A 20,964-nucleotide genomic window follows, 5' to 3' on the forward strand; every position below is an offset into this window, starting at 1 on the left:
GCACATTGGACTTGCCATACTGTAGACAGTGGCATGCCTAGGTTTTTTGGGCCACAGGGCAAGGTGTGTTGGGCTGCCCCTACACCCACCCCTTACTTGTATACACAGCAAATATATTATTTCAAATTGTGTCTGCATTTAACCGCATGCCCAGTATTCCCTTACCTCCTTCTACTGCTTCATCTTGTCTCAGTTTCCTTTCCTGGTACCCACTTTTTAGGGACAACAACAGCAGACGTGCATAAAGTGCCAAAACAAATTAAAGTCCAGAGTTGCAAAGCCTTCTTCACTACATCGTTTACTATATTACACAGTAGGAACAAATTACACTTCACAAAATATAAAAATGCAATCAAATACTTCCACAATACAGTTCATACTGTATACACAATGGAATAGCAATCTGTACTCATTTGACAGGTAGTTGAGACCCTCTTGCTGTTCATGGCGGTCTGACCTGGGACAAAGTCCTGAATGGACCATAGATTTGTGTTGTCAGATGCTGCCTCAATCAGTCTCCCAACAGTGCCATCCTAAGCAGAATTAGACCCTTCTTAGGCCATGTAAATCAATGTGTTTAGAGGGTGTAACTCCATTTAGGATTGTACTGCAATACTAGTTGCTGCTGGGCTATCACACATGAAGCTGCTTTATACTGAATCAGACCCTTGGTCCATCGAAGTCAGTATTGTCTACTCAGACCAGCAGCGGCTCTCCACGGTCTCAGTCAGAGAGGTCTTTCACATCACCTACTAGCCTGGTTCCTTTAACTGGAGATGCCGGGGATTGAACCTGGGACTTTCTGCATATCAAGCAGATGCCCTACCACTGAGCCACAGCCCCTCCCCTGAGCCACATCTGCTCTCCGGAGCAGTCAAGGATGGTAGAGAAGAGGTATTGTAAATCAGGGATGCAGATACTTTACCGGTCTACTGCATCTCCAGCCAGGGAGATCACTAACAAATTGAACACCTACAACAGCCCGGGGAAGGCAGAGGCCCTGTGCTGTCTGGATGAAATACCACTGTGTGTGTTAAGCGCCATCAAGTCGCTTCCAACTCATGGCGACCCTATGAATCCATGTCCTCCAAAGTGTCCTATCTTTGACAGCCTTGCTCATATCTTGCAAATTGAGGGCTGTGGCTTCCTTTATGGAGTCCATCCATCTCTTGTTGGGTCTTCCTCTTTTCCTGCTGCCCTCAATGTTTCCAAGCATGTTTGTCTTTTCTAGTGACTCTTGTCTTCTCATAATGTGAACAAAATACGATAGTTTAGTCATTTTAGCTTCTAGGGTCAGTGCACGCTTGATTTGATCTATAACCCACTGATTTGTTTTGTTGTTGTTGTTGTTTTTGGCAGTCCATGGTATCCGTAACACTCTCCTCCAACACCACATTTCAAAGGAATCTACTTTCTTCCTATCAGCTTTCTTCAATGTCCAGCTTTCACACCCATACGTAGTAATAGGGAATACGATGGCATGAATTAATCTAGTCTTGGTGGCCAGTGACACATCCTTACACTTCAGAATCTATTCTAGCTCCTTCATGGCTGCCCTTCCCAGTCTCAATCTCCTTCTGATTTCTTGGCTGCAGTCCCTTACCATTGCAATACCATTGGCTACAGCTAAAGGCACAACTTTCCATTTTGACCTCTGGGTACTAAAGCTGCCTGGAAGTGACATAAATGAGTAAGACTGGATGTACAAGGTAATTTGTAGCTTGATTTGATTAAAAGGTCTTAGGAAAATGCTGTCGGTCATTCACTTCTCCTGGGTGCAGCAATTGGTCATGGGGAAAAAACCTCCATAATACACTTACAGCGCATTCCTGACCGAAATACTAAAAGGTGGCGTATCTCGGGAGGGGGGGAAATACTAAAAGGCGGCGTATCTTGGGAGGGGGGAAAGGGAGCGTTCCCGAGCTGAAACAGCTCAGGAGGCTGCCTAACAGTGGGCCCCCAGCCGGCGCCGGGATGCCCCAGGAACACCTCCCGGGATGCCGCTGCGGCCTTTGCCGGCGGCTGGATGCCGGCGGCTAGCTCCATCGGTGTCTGGGCCCAGCACTGCAGCGCCAGCAGCTGGAAACCAGCGTCCGGCCCTGCACGCCAGCGCTGTGGCCACAAATGCCGGCTCTGTGGGCCCTTGCGCTGGCGTGGGCCTTTGCTGGCCTCCAAAGGCCTTTGGTGAGGGCCACCGGCACATCTCAGGAATGCACTGTTAGTGTTGTTGCTAGGATCAACACAGAATTTAGGAGCTAGAAGAGGGCTGGATTTGGGTGTCAGGAAGAAGATGGGGAAGGGAAAAAAAGCCACAAAAAGAAAATGACAGCAAAGCACAGGAGATTCATTTTCCCATTCACATGTGGGGATTAGAATAGCTACGCAGAGGAGGAGGGGTTGGTTTTTATACCCCGCTTTTCTCTACCTTTAAGGAGTCTCAAAGCGGCTTAACAATTGCCTTCCCTCCCTTCCCCACATCAGACATCTTGTGAGGTAGGTGGGGCTGAGAGAGTTCTGAGAGAACTGTGACTAGCCCAAGGCCACCCAGCAAGCTTTTTGTGGAGGAGTGGGGAATCAAACCTGGTTCTCCAGACTAGAGCCCACCGCTCTTAACTGTTACATCACGCTGGGGTGATGATTTTAAATCTCCATCACCTGGTTGCTTTCTCAGCAGTAACTTTTTCCATATCTGCAGCAACTTTTTCCATATCTGCAATCTGCAACAAGCTACACAGGAGGACAATATCACACCCTATCCAAGTCTGCATTAACCATTAGGCTAAGGATGGTATTGATGTGGGCTCATCTTAAAAGGGCTCCATGCTATGGTAACCTTTTCCAGGTGTCTCTGTTGGTGTGGGCTCCGGTTCTGCTCCCTAAGGTGGAGCTCCGTTAGAGCCCCAAGAGGCGGTTTTCTTATCCCATATTGGGGGGTGGGGAGGCAATGGCCACACTCCCATTAAGGTAGAGGTTCAAAACTGCAAGAGAGCAAAATTCCCATTACAAAGGCAAATTAGAGGCACAGGCAATCTTAGTGATTTTGAGGCCTGAGTAAAAGTCCTGGATGGGACCCCAGAATCATTGCCACCCCCTGTTGCACTCTCCACCCTACTAGGGCCAAGCAAGAGGCAGCCCTCTCCCATGTGAGGCAGCTGGGAGCTGTGATTGGAAGCCGGCTGCCGGAGCCCTGAACAAGCTGGGAGTGAGTGGTGGTAGCAGGAACCTGCTTTTTTTCTTCTTCCCCCCTTCCACTGGGGGGCATGGATGGTGTGGACCCCCTCTTCATGGGGCCCAAGGCAGCTGCCTCTGTTGCCCATTGGCTAAGACTACCCCTGGACACAGAAGACTGGGGCTGGCACTTATAAACCTGCCTTTGCATGTTGGTGGCATGTCAGAATGGTGTTACCCCAGAATACACATCAGCATATAACCAGGATGACACGTGCCCACATGCAACATACCTAAATGCTCTGAGCTGGCTGTTTGGGAGAACAAAGAATGCCACACTTTAAGTTATATAGATTTTTTAAAATTGAAAGCATAAGGTTTATAAATGTTATAAGTACCCACAGAGAGAAACATGCCTTCATTCTACCAAGACTGTGGGCTGGTTCACACATGCGCATACACCAATCACGTTATCATCTGCATGGCTGCATGTGTGAACCAAAGGCATAGGAAAACATTGCCCTTGAGGTGTACTTGAACTGTGATCATGCATTCACCTGTAAAAATAATTCCACATTTGGCAAACGATGAGCATGCATGTGTGAACCTGCCCCTGCAGCTGAATAACAACATTCAGCATATCTATATTTGAGAGAGTTCACAAGCACTTCACTCCAGTGATTCCGTTAAATATTATCTCCCACATATCGGGGACTAAAGGACCAATGCTTTTGCCTAGAGTTGTCTAGTTTGTCCATGTTGGAGGTGGAATTTGAATCAGGGACTTCTCACTATCTGTCACAACGATTCTTAACAGAAAAGGCTATCTACAAATCTGAGGGTGGGGAGGGATTCAGAATTGGGGAGGGCAAATGGGATGTTAGGCAACCTCTTCCCTCCACTTGAAATGGCTTCTGACAGCCAGAGGAGAGATGCGTGATCCTACTCAGTCTCTGCCCAGAGGATACAATCTTAAATCCTCCCCCCTCCTTGCCCTTGGGAAAGTGATACACTGCAAAACAGATTAAATCCATACATTTAAGGAGTTGGCTGACAGTGGTGTGGACTCTGATATGGAGAACAGGGTTTGATGCCCCACTCCTCCCCATGAAGCCAACCGGTGACCTAGGGCTAGTCACACTCTCTCAGCCACACTTCACAGGGTGTCTGTTGTGGGAAGGGAAGCCGGCTTGATTCTTCCTTAAGTGGTGGAGAAAGCCGGCATATAAAAACCAACTCTTCTTCTGAATGCACGCCTGACATCTGTATATGAGAAAGATATGGCACCAACACCCAAAAAGCTGCCTGGTATGGAACACTGTCCTTATGCCCTGATTTGTTAAACTTGTGGCTAAGTTGGGTGCGTCATTTGATGACAGTGTTGCCTACTTGGGGGACGGTAGTGGATTAAAGGTTCGCCACCACTGGTCTATCACAAAACTGTAGGCTCTAACTGCAGCCGGGTCGTCCCCAAGCCTATTCTGCGTGTACAAAACTGGAGCCCCGACTCGCCCAAAAGGGCGAAAGAAAAGGGCTCTGACCTCCTCCCCCCTTCGGCACTAGACCGCCGAGAAGGGCAGTTCTGCACGGCTTGCCCTGCTCAGCCTACTCAAGAGCCCGGGGTGGGCGTGGCGCTGCCGTGACGCGGTTTGGGCGTGGCCTCAAGGCGCCTGGGCCCCGCCCCCTTAAAACGATCCGGGACGATTCGGGGTTGACCGGCGTGCCCGCATTCAATACAAAGAAGAGTTGCCACCGCGTTGCGGTGCAAAGTTTGGAAAGTGCTGTTGGCATTGGTGGCTGGGCGTCGGGCACTAAAGGACACGTCTCTGTAGGCGAATGCTGCAAAACGCACGCGACCCTGAACACTTTGGTCTTCAGAAAGCGGTGCACGCGCGCTCCCGGGTTATTACCCGGCCAATCGGAGGCAAACCAGCCAAGTAGGTTCTCGTGTTTTCCGCTCCTTTTAATATCAAGCAGGGTCAGCCCTGGTTAGTATTTGGATGGGTGACCACCAAGGAATACCAGGGTTGCTGTGCAGAGGAAGGCACTGGCAAACCACCTCTGTTAGTCTCTTGCCATGAAAACCCCAAAAAGGGTCGCCATAAGTCGGCTGCGACTTGATGGCACTTTACACACACACACACACACAACTGCCCATAAGTCTACCTTTCCGTGTTTTTGGAAACAACGGACATTCCGACACGGCGGGTGGGTGAGAAATGGTGTCGGTGCCGGGTAGCTCTTAAAACCATCCGCATCCAAACGGTGAGATGCGGGTGCACAGCTTTGAACAAAACGGTTCATTTAAAAAAAAAAAACTAGGTGTGAACTGCTGTTGAAAAAGAAAAAGTAGGCATCCCTGGAAAACGCGCGTGTCGATTGTTTAAAGGAGGAGCCCAAAAAAGAAATCCTGGTAACTCTACACTGGCGTTTGTGAGCCTTTAGTTTTTATTTGTGGCCTCTTATATTGCATTGTTGACGTTTCTTTTGCAAAGACAGCACATTTTGCCACATCTCGGCGTGCTCGTTTTCGCGCAGGTTGGCCCAGCCACGTGCAAGAAAGATTCTGGTTGCGACGGAAGTCCCAGCGAAATAAACCGAGCGCGGGACCAGGAACCCCTGCCCAGCAGAAGGCGGTCTGGACCTCCCCTCAGCATTTTCTGATCTATGACTCTGAGCGCCTCCTTATTATCCAGCTATCTGCAATTGATGGGGGAGAGGGCGAAGCTCTCTCAGCAGGGCCCTGGGAGACACGTGCGCGCCTTTGTGTTCTTTTCCGTCCTGCAAACGAACTGTATTGTTCAGCGTCTCAAAATCACCTTGGGCTGGATTTTCTACTTGCTGGGATGCTGGGTTTGCCGTAGCCTTCTCTCTGCGCTCCCCCTTTCATCGGCCATCGAGAGCAGGAAGAGTCTTCACACGTCCCCATCAATGCAATTTTATATCATTTCTGTTTAATCACAATCGTGTTATCACGATGAATACCCATTTTAAGCCAACCGCAATGATGATATTATGAAAACAATTGTTCAAAAGCATGCCGAGGAGTGGCGATCGCGACGTTCCCGCTATCTACTTTTCCAAACTTCCACGCTGCTGACCGTTTCGGACTTCTGCAAAGCCCGCCTATTGATCCTCCGGGCGGTGTTTTCTTCTGCCTCGGGACTGGCCTCGGTCGCTAATATCGATTGCATTAAAAACGGAAGCGCCGCCAGCTTTTGCTTTATCAAAAGTAGTTTCTTTTTCCCAGGGCATCGTATTTTCCGACAGATTTTTCAACATGTCCCAGTCGCATTTGGAGACCCACCCCCCTTCCCCAACCGGACTCTTCCCCTTTGGCAAGATACAACCCCGCGGTCATGTAAAATATAGATACGATTCCTTGTTTTAAGAAGTTATATGCCCCTGTTCACTTTTATTTGCGGTGATCGGTCTATCAATAAAAGAATCGCCAGGATACATGCGCAGTTGGGGGTGGGGGGGTAGAATTCTCTTGCATAACACCCTATTTAAATGAACGGCGGTGCTCTTGCGCAGTGCAGGAAAACTCTGTCGGATCGTGGCCTAACGTTTCCACAGCCTGTTTAGCCTTTCCAGACGAGGCTAAAAATCCCATTGGAGGCCTCTTCCTCCTCCCCTTCGATTGATTGGAACAAAAGTTTCTGTACAATTTGTTGGACGGCAGACCCATTTTATTGGGGGGCGGGCGGGCGGGAGGAAGCTGTGCGTACTCCCATAGATATCCAGACCAACCTCATTGCATTTCCGGCTATATGTTTTGCATTTAAAAGGCTGCATTATTTGCTTAAGCAATTAAATATTGATCCCGGGGCTGATCATCCAACCTTACGATCCGGGATGCTTTTAATTGGCCTACAGAACTCCTCGGGCACTGGCATCCCACGCACATTAAAGACCTACAAGAAAAAATATTGATAAAAATATTAAAATGTAAGTAGTGATGGCCGTGATGTATTGGCGTCGATGGAGGATGCAAAATGCCCTGACTTCCGGGCGGGGAGGCAGATTTCTGCAGTCGCGGTTAAAAAACAAAACAAAAAACCAGAAAAGGGGAAGGGAAAACTCAGTTTTTAGTAAGTCAGTGACTGCATTTTCTTTACATGAGCAAAGCAGTTATCTGTACGGATGATGAATAGTGAGATTTCCCCCTTCCCCTCCCCACCCCCCTCCAATTCAGGCGCTCAACGGGCCCCTTCTCGCGCTAGCTAGCTCGGGTTGCGTTAATTTGACCTTTAGCGCTAGATTGCCATCGCCACGCGGAACCCAGTGCGATCGGTGCAGCGCGACCACGCTCCATCCTCAGGAGTCGTCCCTTAGGTCCGCCCAGGTGCGAGTTCTATTCCCACCTTCCCGCGATCTCTCTGCGCTTCTTCCTGGGCCCTCGCCGGGCGAGCTCCATGGAGGAAGCAGCGAGGCTGCCTTTCTCTGCGCCGCCGTCACTTGATATTTACAGCATCTCTTGTGGAGGAGAGCGGCAAGGGGAGAGAGAGGGAGGAAGCAGCCACTTATACATGGGAGGTTTTGCCTTGGGTTTGCCGCTCTCGAGATGCACATGACCCCCATCTGAATTCTCAAAACTCTGCATGGGGGGCTTATTTTTGAGTTCTGAGGATTCGGATGGGGGAAATGTGCATCTAGAGAGCGGCAAACCCAAATACATAAGAAAGGAAAGAGCAAGAGTCCAGTAGCACCTTAAAGACGACCAAAAATATTTTCTGGCGGGGTATGAGCTTTCGAGAGGCACAGCTCACTTCTTCAGAAAGCTCATACCCTGCCAGAAAATATTCTTGTTAGTCTTTAAGGTGCTACTGGACTCTTGCTCTTTTCTACTACTGCAGACAGACTAACACGGCGACCCACTGTGAATTATCTGCATAAGAAAGGGAAAGCTGCAGGGTTGAGTTGGGGTACTAATCTAGGCCTCCCAGACTGGGGGGTCCTAGGCTGTTGGTAAACAAGGCCCAGACCCACAACCGAGGTAAACTGGCTAAGTCGAGGCTGAGCCTCGACTGAACCCAGTCCTTCCTGCAGCCTTTCGTTTGTCTCCGGGCCTGGCTACAGCGTTGCTTAGCAGCCCCCACCCCACCCCCGGTGAGGAAGAGTCCCCTACTCACTAGAAAGTCAGGTAACACTTGAAACCTTTTCAGAATCAGGGTTGGGGAAACTGGACCAAGTTGCTTTCCCCCCCCTGTAGTTGCTGGCCACATATAGGGTGAAAACGCATGGGAGGTTTTGCCTTGGATTTGCCGCTCTCTAAATGCACATTTCCCCCAGCCAAATTCTTAAAACAAAAAAATAAGCCCCCATGCAGAGTTTTGAGAATTCAGATGGGGAAAATGAGCATTTAGAGTGGCAAATCCAAGGCAAAACCTCCCATGCGTTTTCATCGTTGCCACAGATACAGGAAGAGGGTTCAGTTTTGAACGTTATGGCCTAGCGCTTGAGCCAGGCCTTAGCCCCAAGTCCCATTTACACCGGCAGATTTCTGGTCTGGAAAATGTGAAGTCATACAGAAGGGGAAGCCATGTTAGTCTGCTTACAGCAATAGGAACCCTGTGGTTCCTTAAAAACCACATTTATTTCAGCATAAGCTTTCCTGAGTCAGAGCTCGCTTCATTAAATAAATACTGGAATAAATGTGGCTAGACATTGAAGTGCCAATGGAGACCTATGTAAAACAGTGCCCATAAGAATATACAGAGTGCACTTCAGTCACCAGAGAGCTTCAGGAGCATAGTCCTCTCCCCAAAAATGTCTGAGGTTTGTGCGTAAACCCCTTCCTCTTTCTTTTACAAATTAAACACTGAACTCCCAAAGAGCCAGTTTCTCTCTAATAAGTTGGCTGCTGGTGCCTTCCAAATCTTTGGACCTTGACTCATCTCCTTGGGCACTCCGATTTCTCAATTTACATAGCAATTTTCCTCCCACGCCCAAGGTCAAAGAATACACATTCCAAGGGGGAAGGTCTTGGTACATACTGCTTGTATATACCATGACCTATTTTAAACAGCAACAGACAAAAGAGATGAATTCAGAAACATCAAATAGAATGTGTAGGTGATCAGATATTTTAAAAATGCCACCCTTTGACAGAGTGACATTGTTAAATAATCATAGTCAGGGGGAAGTTGCAGTACCATTGTTCACACACACTCCTTCCTTCTGAGCAAATAATACCGGGCGCAGTTTAGAATAGAACATTAGTACTTGGGTGGTTGATTGTAAAACATACTCTACCAAGGCAAGGAAAATTTGGGGCACAATGCATAGGTGGAAAACCTTGACCATGCGTGGTGGAATATCCTTCTTTTACTTGAGAATTACAGTTCCATCCTAAACAGTGTTAAACCTTTCTAAGCCCATTGACTTCGGAAGGGTACAATTCCGTTTTGGATAGCTGCACTGTTAGAGACGAAATTATAACATTCTTCATAATGGCTCGAAATATTAAGTGATCAAAGAAGGAATCACAGGGGTTGGGCCAAATCATTCTGTACCTTATTTGGGAAACACAAACACAGAAAATGACAACGCAATATTGAAAAACGTTGCCATGCGGATTTAAGCTCTAATCTGGTGGTGTTTGCATTTCTATCTTTGACGGAGACGTGGATTGCTCTCTTTTGGGTGAAGTGCTGTAAGTGAATGCAGTGTAAGGCGCAATGCAGACAAATGGATGTGAAAATACACACACACACACACACACACACAAGCATATAAGTGTACCAAACGCTGCTCCTACTTGTCTCAGCTGCGGCCAAGGAGGGGCAGCACAGTACGGTCTTGGAAGGGCAGGCACAGAGAAAATTTGTCCATCCAGTTGGCATTCAGCTGCAACCTTACATGCGCCTCCTCTGAAGTAAACTCCCCCCTTTGGAATCCCCCACCCCCGGACAGATTCCGAAACCCATATGCCTACGACCGGAGTCGCGGCCTCCCTTTTATAATCTCCCAATTAGAACTGCCGAGGAAGTCTTGAAAGGTTCGGAGCGCGGATTTAATGCAGCCACGCCCACTTCTATAGGTTCCCTAGAGCAGAACCCCCAGCCTGCATTAAATTTCCTTCTCGCCCCCCCCCCCACGCGATCGGGCTTTCACGGTCGCCATTTGGGGAAAGTGACACGTCGCCGATCCTTAAAATCCGCAGTCACAAATAAAAAGACGGGGGGGGGGCGCGAAATATCTTGAGATGCCATTTATCCATGGGAGGTTTCGCCTTGGATTGGCCGCTCTCTAGATGCACCGACCAAATTCTAAAAACTCAAAAAATAAAATAAAAAAAAAGCCCCCCATGCAGAGTTTTGAGAATTCAGATGGGGAAAAATTTGCATCTAGACCGCGGCCAATCCAAGGCAAAACCTCCCATGCTGAGATCCTTCCCTGGTATCCATATATGCGCGATGCGCCCCTATGGGAAAATCTGGACCCTTCTTTCCCGGAGATGCCCTGATTCGCCCGCAGAATGATCTTCTTTTGTAATGGCATCCCCGGGCTCTCCCCCCACCCTCCGGTCCCCTCCTGCGAAAGGATACCCGGAGGGAGATGGGAGGTCGCGAGTCAATGGGAAGAGCCGGCGTTTGCACGCGCAGCCGGGCGTGAGAGCCAGCCGAGCGGGGCAGCCGCTCCATCACGGGCGGCAGCAGCCGCCGCCGCCGCCGCCGCCCTTCCAGCCGCCAGTTCCCCAATGCGGATCAGCCGGGGAGTTCCGTACCCGGCTGGGGGGTGGGGGTGGGGGTAGGGGGCTCTCCCTCTGTCTCACCCCCCTCCCCACCCTGGAGGGGAACCACCCGGCTCTGCAGCGCTGTCACCTGACCTCCAGGCGCGCCGCCCCTCCCTTCCCCCTTAAGTAAGGAGGGAATGGTCGGGTCTGGTATGTGACACCGCAGCCCCTCCCTTGCACGGTCGCCGCTGGGCCACCCTCGCGCGCTCTGGCCGCCGCCGGCAGAGACGCAGAAGCTCCCGGGTCTTGCAGCAGCAGCAGCCGCAGCAGCAGCCGTCACTCACGGCCGCGTCTCCCCCGATCAGGTGAGTCAGCCCAGCATCACCTTTAAGGGGAGGGGGGGATGGAAGGACCCCCCCCTTGCACCACATCTGGGTGGTGGGCAGAAGCGGCTGCGAGTTAGGATCCTGCATGGATTTGGTTCTAGAGGGGATTTAATGCCCGGAGTGTGTGAGGAGATGGGCTGGGCTGGGGCATTCCCTCCAGCGCCACCATTGATAAATGAGGAAAGGGCAACGTAGTACCGGAGATCAGCCCACAAAATCTCCCTGTGGCATCGACTTGGCTTGTCGATTGAAATGCGTGTATACTTTTAAGGGAAGGAGAGGTCTCAGTGTTCGTTCGTGTTGCTGGCAAAATGTTACCGTGGTGAAGAGTGGGAAAGGAACCAGTGGGATTCTCCAAACACAAGTTTTGATATTATTTCAGGAAAACTGCATTGCTAGAAATAATATTTGAAACACCAGGAGCCTTGCTCACAGGATTTCTGAAGCATTTTGTAATTACTTGATTTTGAGGGGGGGCCCCCCCATCTTCTGTGTTAGGAAAGAAGCATGCACCAGGTTTTTTTGACGGAAATACTGGACAAATGGAAGGAAGCAACAGGGAGCATTCCCTTTTAATGAGTCCAGATATGGTCAATTGAGATTGTCAGATGCTACAGAACTGTACGTTGAGTAATGAAAATGCAGAGTAGCATGAAAGAAAAGCGTCATTTTTCATACAAGGAAGAGAAAAAAGGGACGAAGTTGAGTTATGAGTGAAGAAGCTCTGAAGGTGGCTTCTAAAACACACAGGAAATAAGCTAAATTCAAGTCCAGTAGCACTTTAAGAGACCAACAAGATTTTCAGGGTATAAGCTCTTGAGAGCTCCCTTTGTCAAATAAGCCTTCAGATCTTCTGCTTAGGACTACTTTGAGAAAGCTCTTCATGTAAATCACAGTTTGGCTGGTAATTGAGTTGCTAAGCTGTATCTGCAGGGTGTACCTGAGAGAGTGAAATCGAGGGATTGTTGGGTGTGTCCATGGGATTTTTTCTCCCACCCAGACTGTGTCTGGTGGTTGCCCTGTCTGGGCTGCACGTTTTCTGACTCCAAAATGAAGCTACAGATAGCCCAGGCTCCATTCTCTTGCCAGCAAACATTTGAAGCCTGTGGAATGAACCTGTAGGGTGAGATAGCACCCAGTGAATGTGACCTTCGCAGTGACCTGCGTCCTCAATGAAGGAAGAGTATTTATTATCTGTCATCAAGAAAATGTTAGGCTTCATAGAAGTTTTGGAACCCTGTTCAAGATTTGCCCCCTCAAAGATGGTAGGAAAAATGGTGCCTAAATAGATCCTAAATTCTGTTGAGCTGTGTAGACAATTGCGTTGAAGTCACAGAGAGGTAGGTTTTTCTTTGTACTCTCGAGTTTATTGTGATGCCTTTGTAGAAAATTACAGTGCTGTAGTTATTGGTGTAAAGAAGGCTTGGCTTTGTTTCGGCAATGACTAAGGCCTTGCAAAAAACCCCAAAAAACCCCAATAAGGGACAGGTTCTGAAATTGTAGACTAGGTTGTTAATAGTGTTCAGTGTTTGTGTTAATCTTTTAGGAGTGTGAACTTTTCTGTTTTAATCAAGTGAGCATTGATAACCAGTTGCATCAGCATAATTGTGTTGTGCTGTGAAGCTGTACTGGGTTGGAAAATCTGTTCTCCGACGAAGAGCCTCATCTGAGGTGCAGGCTTTGAACAGCAGCGTCTTGGTTGATATCAAAGCTATCAGGGAAATTTAATGCAGTCCATTATGGTTTATTTTATTACAGATTCACTATGGAAATTTTTGAATTGCAGATTCACCATGGATTATTTTATTTTATTTACCTCATCCCAGTTTGTATTAGGAAGGAAACCACATGTGGGTGGCGTAGCAGCACTTAGCAAAAAGCAAATACCATTGAACATGCACTATGTAGACTTCCTCCTGAATAAGACTGGGCTGTTAAATTCAGTGTGACTCTACAAAATCATAATTTCCTGAGTCAGGCATCCAATTTTGTAATGAAGGCTATATATGTATGCAGGACTTTAATATACTGCAAAGGGTATCATGGGAAGTTAGGTATTAATTGAGTAAAACTTGCATTATGATTGACTTTACCTACAATTCAGTCTTTTGTTCTTTGATGGAAAGCATTTCAAAATTAACTCGAATACATTTTAAGAAAGCAGAACTGAAGGTTTTTTATTTTTCAGGACTTTAACTGAGCTATTTTTAAGAACTCTGTAACAATGTTCTGATATAGAATCTTGAATATGATTGCTTTGAAGTCTAAATCTGTGTGTCTAAATCAGGTGCAAAAAGATACACCATGAATATAGATTTTAGTATTTATGTAGAACATTAGAAAACTCCTTTGACTGAGAATCAGTAACTGCCAAAGGGGGATTATTGGGAGGCATGATGAGTAGAAAGGATATGTATGCTTTAAGGATGCTGATGTCAAAAGGATTTTTTTGGGGGGTGGGGGTGGAATCCTACATTGCAAGATTTACAGTACTGTCCTAAACAGAGTTTTACACCCTTCTAAGCCTACTCACTTCTATGAATTTAGATGGGTGTAACTCTTCTTAGGACTGGACTATTAAGAGTCCTTGGGCTTATTCTGGCTCTGTAGGCCTGCTGCATGAGAATGTTCCAGAACAAAACAGCTCCTCAAGTTGTCTTAGTGAATAAATACATCTGGTTATGGATTGGAACATTCCAGAACACCCACTTATTCCTAAATGGCCAGTCAAGCTGAATAAACAATTAGCTTTTCAAACTGACACAGCAAATCCAGGCAATGATGTTCTTGATGCAGTGGGGGGCTGTTGTAGCGCAGAGATGGAGATGCCTTCTTTATTGAACTGGGGCTGGATATGGAAAGCGCTTGATAGAACAGGAGAAGGTGTCAAGCAATGGGAAATCACCTTGGCTTTTCTGGGGAGCTATGAAAAACTGTAGGTGTATTTGATGATTTTGGTACAAATCAATTTCTTGGCTTTAGCGCCCATCTTTAATATTGAGAAGCATAAATGCCTTGAATATCAATTATCAAATTCTATACAGGGATACCATTAGGACCAACCCAAAAGCGCAGTGTGTAAGCTTTTGAGTTCATCAGAATTCTTCAGACAGGCTGTTGGAGTGCAAAGAGGAGAAGAAAGAAGATGGCTCAGATGGAAACTCTGCTTGCCGGATGGAATGGAAGACATGTTCTTGCACTTTAGATTGTACCTGATGCAAAAAAGACAAGTCACACCAAGGCATATGGGAACAAAGAAACAATGGCCGCTCTCCCCTGTAAAAATAAAAATGCCAGTAGTTTGTTTTTTTTTTGATCGTCAGTAGTTTTTTGGATCTTTTTCTAGCACACTCGCCTAGTTGGCTGAGGAGAGATAAGACTTGCTTTTCAAGGTCTGTTGATGTGTAACTAAGACAGGTATGTGCATGCTAGTAATCGTGTGTGTGTGTGTGTGGAGGGGGGCTAGTAACCTTTTTTAGGACTTATTTGCTAGGCTGTCTTAAAATATGATGCATTAGGGCCAGGCTATGAATTTTAGTTTAGGTGGTCTCAAAGGCCTGGATACGCCCAGCATGGCAATTTTTGACTTTGATTCTTCTGTACCAGAAACTGCTTTTGAACGAGGCATAGGAGTCCTGCAGTTTAAGAAATGCAAACCCCCTTGGGCGCATGGAACTAGTTGCGCTTTGCAATGTCCCAATCACCCATTTTATATATATATATGTGTGTGTATGTAGCTTATTGTGCCTTAATTGAAACTGTCACAGTCCACTAGAAATGAACAAAAGCGAACACATGGAATTCAGTGGTCTTTGTTGGACTCTCTTGTGCCCATCTTGAAAACTTTAGATATTTTTAAATTCACCAGTCAAATTCACTGACCTAATATAAATTCACCAGTCAAAGAGTTTAACTGGGAATATGATTGCAGCGAGAATTAACACACATGCTACTGAATGTCATAACTAGCGATGTTACCAAATGTTGCAGCTCCGCCATTTTGACTCAAATCTCCTTTGTGCAAACTAAGCTCTTGATTTTTGCACCATTTCATGTCAGATTTTTGTCCCATTTAAATTTGTGCACTTTGATGTTATTTTTGCATTTGGCCATCTAAACAGGTATGTCAAAAACAACATAAACAAACAGAACAAACATGGTAAAAAACTCATAACATACAAAAACTATTCGAAATAAAAAGGACATATTCTTTACCTTAAAAAGGCTTAATGGAAGCTTAACTGTCATAGATCTCCCGAAAGAACTCTGGAAATTATAACTCTTTGACTGGTTGAGAATTTTAAGATGAAGATCTTCAGTACTCTCATAGAAACGTAGCTCCTAGAGTTATTTTTGATTCACACTACAACTTCAACCCAGAGAATCATGCTGTATGTACAACAGCTGTGCAGGTGCCTTAACTGTTTGACCCGAGCAATGTATGTTGGAGTTTAGGCGGAAAAAAGCATTTTTTGTAAATATGTATTTTTCATACTAGGGTTGCCAACCTCCAGGTAGGGCCCCAGACTACAGAGATCAATTCCCCTGAAGAAATGGCTCCACCTCCAAATCTTCAAGAATTTCCCAGCCTAGTGTTGGTGATCCTTTTACATATTGAAAATTGCACGTCTTCACATTGGTGTGTAGATCTCTGTTGTATGAAACTGTGAAGAGAGGTGGCCCTGAGTGTTGTCTGTTTGGCAGTGTGGTTGAACCACATTGTGAATCGTACACATTTGTGTGTTGTTTTAACTACACGATAACTGGAATGTCAGAATCGGTTCTATAGCTGAAAGAAAGACATACTAAAGTTAGACCACCTTTGGAAAACATTTGCCCTTATGAGCATTTGATTTGTTTAAAAATACTACCCATTGTTACTTTTATGCCTATTATGTGTGGTGGTGAGGTTTTTGTTTTAATTTGCAAGATATAGATTATTGGGTCTAATTTTGATTGTGTATAACAGTCCAACCTTGGTTTTCTTTTAAGATGAGAGGTTTTTTCCAGGACAGTGTCAGTATTTCAATATTTGTCAGCACCTACATTTATTATTTAATAGCAAAGGTAAGACCAGTATGTTTGTGCTGACTTAATTCAATTTGCTGGCTGTTTTTTTAATTTTACATGGCTTGTGCAGTATTTTCTAAATTTTTCAGGTCTTCAGATTTAGAATCATGCATGCCGAAATAGAAATGGAGTCAGTAGCAATGCACTGGTCTTATCACTGCAGTAAGAATTGAATGACTCTCTTTGGCCAATTATACAGGGGTCTCTGTTTGTCTTGATCTGTGTGTTTCAGTAAAACAAGAATGATTCATACTACACCTTTTTTGGACTGCTAAGAAATGCTTATTCACACTGAAATGAATTAACACATTCGATGCATTGTTACTCTATGATGAATGTTTTCTCTACCATCATTTTTTGCAAAGACGCTCTTATGTTGTCAGATGGCACTTGTTAGTTCCTTTTAAAAAGCATCAAAATAGTTTAGAACATCTTTAAACTGTTAATTTGCATTTATCAACGTTGATGTGTTTTCCCGCAGTGACAAAAAAGAAGCAGTGTTCTCTTCATCTGAATGTGTTTTTAAAAACTTTTTTGTTGTGCAAGATTGGGTTACAAATGATAGGGCTGTGTAGATGGATATGTTAACAAAAATGGTAGCCGAGTGGAAAATTTAGTTAGCAAATGGTAATAATAGTACAAGAAGAAAATATGATCCAGCTTGGAGAGAGCAGGGCGTGGCACAATGCAGTATTCAACTCTGAGCCTTTTGTCTGGCAAAATGGCTGAGATTAAGTTCTCGTCCACAAATCATTTTGCGTGACCTTTTAAAAGGCAGAAAAACAAAATTATTGCATTCTTCTGTTGCTTTGCAGTATGCCGAGATACAAATGTATGGTCTTCTTGCTTTAGTTTGTATCATAGCCTGACTTGATAATAAGCGTTCTTTCATGCAATGCATATTAATCCTGTTACTACAAGCTGGGAGGGGGTAGTTGGTTTCCATTGCAATCCTAAACAGAGTTACACCCTTGCAAGATAAAACTAAAGTCCCGTAGCATCTTAAAGGCTAACAACATTTATCAAGCTTTTGTGGTGTAACTCTGTTTAGGATTGCCAGGCTAGTATACTGTGCACAACTAATACTTTTAGCATAAACAGCGGTGAGTATATGTTCTCTGTTTGGAAATCTGGTTCAGAAAGCTCTGCTATTACCAGAACATTAAGATACATCTGTACAATTACAATAGGTAGCCGTCCTTAAACATTATATGCTGATATATTTAGAATTAAATGCTACCTGTTGTGAGAGATGAAGGCTTCTGTCATGGCTTGTGTAGCAAACAAAATTATTATCACAGGCACTACTTAGGAAGTGACTCTAATTTCAATCCATTTTTTATTTTAAAAGATCTTGGTTGGCAGGGCCAGTTTGACAGTCGTTAAATAATATAACTAGAACAAATGATTGCAGTACTTCAATATCCAGTACATGATCCCTACTACTAATTCCTTGTCAATTACCAGATGTCTTTTTATTATACTGAACATTCACAGCCTTGCTGAAGGTAATGGCTATTCCTCCTCTTGGAATAACACAGCCAGATGTGTAGAACTCCTAAAGCAAGGATAAGAATTCTGCAGAGAGGAAGTTCTGTTTCTAATGATTTGATCTCATAATTCCAAGTTTCACACAGCCAAAAGTAGTTGTCCATATGAAGTTCTCTTCTTCTGAGCGATTAATACAAGAGAAAAGGGGGTTATTCAGACAATTGTCATTGCTAGGAAATCCTGGCAATTATTCTGAGGCAACAAGGAAGCGAAGATAGAATTATCAGCACCTTCATCAAAATATTAGTCCCAGAATTCTTTGGGGGAAGCAATTACCAATAGACTGGTATAAAAAAAATATATAGGTTTGTAGTGTAGATGGAGGTTTGCTATGTTCTACCCATTCATGAAACATAACCTGGGAACGAATATGAGCTGGGCTTGTATTAAAATTTATTCTGTAGCCACTAGAATGGGCTATTTTAACGCTATCCAGGGGGTTGCCCGTGAAGGTGACTTCAGTTTAGTGCAAAACGCTGTAGCCTATTGTTAACTGACATGAGTCGCCATGAGTATGTTGTGCCCATTTTGAAACTACTTCATTGACTTCCTGTTAATTTCTGGGCTTACCTATCAAAACTTTCACGACTTGGGGTTGTCATGTGTGAAGGACTACTTCTCCGCCTGTGCACCCGCTGCCTTCTTCTAGCTGTGTCCTCTACTGCCAGTTTCCTTAGCCACTCTGATGGCCTTCCCCAAGTCTTCTGGAGTGGGCTTCCTTAGTCCTTTAGTCAAGGGAGCCTTGATTTTTGAAAGTTCCTACCCCGAAAATCTTATTGGTCTCTAAGGTTGCTACTGGACTTGAAATTAGCTGCTCTACATGCAGACCAACATGGCTACCCTTTGAAATTGTTTGCTACAGCTTTGAAAGTGTCATAGGGCAGCTATTCTGGGGGACATGCTTTCACCGACCTAATATAAACACGAGTCTTGTGGCACCTTAATGATTTACAGAATTTTATTCCAGTGTAAGCTTTCGTGGACTAGAAGCTATTTTGTCAGATACTAATGGTTTTGTTGAACTAGAATACTGTTACGGTGATTTGTGGAATGCTAAATAGCTGGGCTGTATTTTTGTCTATTTTTAATCATATGCCTCAGACATATGGAAAGGTGAGGAAGCTGCTTATGCTAACCATGAGGAAGCCCAAAGAACCTTTACAGGGCACTGAATCTCTGTTGCCTTACCTTTGGAAATTCTGCTTATCCCCCGGCTTCTGGAATACCCCACACACTAGCCTTTCCTAGCATTTCTGAACTATGCTCTGGTGTTTTGAGCCATTTGGCTAGCTGCTGTTCCCTGTCTGTCTCACCCTTAAGTGTTGTGTTACTTTGGTTGGTCTTAGTAAAAGGTACTTAATGGATTTTGGTTTTGGGGTGTTTTTTTGGGGGTTTTTTTTTTGGATCAGTGTGTCTACATTGGTCACTTAGTTGAACTAACATTTCTTCAACAGGTCATACTTGTGTCCATATTCATGCACAGATCATATTTATTAGTGTGTTTTTGATCTTGCTCTTCCTCCAAGGAACTCAGGGTGTCTTCCATAGTTTTTTCCTACCTTCATTTTATCCCATTGTCTTCCATAGTTTATTCCTACCTTCATTTTATCAGGTTGGTTACGCTGAGAAATGTGACCTGGCTGAGGTCACCCGTTGAGCTTCACAGCAGACTGAGGACTTGAAGCCAGGTCTCCCTGGTCGGTCTCCATCACTCTAACTACTATACTGCACTGGTGCTGTCCAGACTGACTTGTCACTTCAGTAAAGCTTATTTCACTTTAATTTTAAGGAACTCTTCCTGCAACTCACTCTCCTACAAAATGTAGTGGATAATACTTTGCTGTTGAAGGTAAAATTAATTACTTTCAATAAGTATATGCACCATTCCTACAGTGTGGTAGGAATGAGCATTAAGAGCGGTGGTTTGGAGTGATGGACTTTAATCTGGAGAAGCAGGTTTGATTCCCCACTCCTCCACATGAGCGGCGGAGGCTAATCTGGTGAACCAGGTTGGTTTCCCCACTTCTCCACATGAAACCAGATGGGTGACCTTGGGCTAGTCACAGCTCTCTTAGAGCTCTCTCTGCCCCACCTACCTCACAGGATGTCTGTCGTGGGAAGGGGAAGGAAAGGTGATTGTAAGCCGGTTTGCTTCTTCCTTAAGTGGTAGAGAAAGTCAGCATATAAAAACCAACTCTTCTTAGTTATGTATTTGTAAAAAATGTATAGAATATTTAATACAACACCGATGTGTCTGTTTACTGGTCCGTCCATCTCAGTAGCTCACCTGTGATAGTGGTTAGATCAAGATGCTTGAGGAAGTGGACGATAGCTCTGAGTAGTAATAGTGTGACCCTTTCCTCTGTTCGTCCTCTGCCTCCAACAATTTCAGTCCCATGGCCTCAGGGCTTAATTCCCAGTCTGAGCAACAATGCACACCCCTGAGTCAAGAGTCCGTTTTGGGATTTGCTTCATTGAGATGATTGATTCTGCACAAGAGAACAGTAGTAATCACCTCTTCCCGCCTCATTCCCTAAGGAAGCCCCATTGGAGATGTGCGTTTTGGCACAGCGTCTTTGAAGATGTTTCGGGAGTGAGGAGGGAAGGAGCGCTAGTTTGTCCGGTTCCTGGATGACAGGAGGCACAAAAGATCATGATGTTCCCCCCAAAAGCTGCCACCACCTGCTGTGAGCCCGGTCTTCTGCTGGGGAGGGCGGGATATAAATAAAACAAACAAACAAAAATCTGCCACCCTCACTATTGTAGCACTAGCTATGTTGGGATGTATGACTACCTTGAATATCTAGCCCAGGGATGTCGAACTCATTTGTTACAAGGGCCAGTTGTGACATAAATGTCACTTGGTTGGGCCGGGCCATGCCTTGCTAGCCCAGATCGGGACTGGGGGGATGGCTGCCTCGGCTGCATCGCGGGCCGCATAAGAGAGCTCAGGGGCCGGATCCGGGCCCCGGGCCTTATGTTTGATCTAGCCTAATAGCTATTGCCAGGCAGATTTTTTTTGTATGTGTGTGGTGGAGAATGCATCAGATTTGCTCTCTAACGGTATTTGTTAGGTTCTGATCCTTCTAAGCTTTACACGCTTGCTTC

This window comes from Euleptes europaea, chromosome 11, assembly GCF_029931775.1.
Source record: "Euleptes europaea isolate rEulEur1 chromosome 11, rEulEur1.hap1, whole genome shotgun sequence".
In the NCBI taxonomy this organism is placed as follows: Eukaryota; Metazoa; Chordata; class Lepidosauria; order Squamata; family Sphaerodactylidae; genus Euleptes; species Euleptes europaea.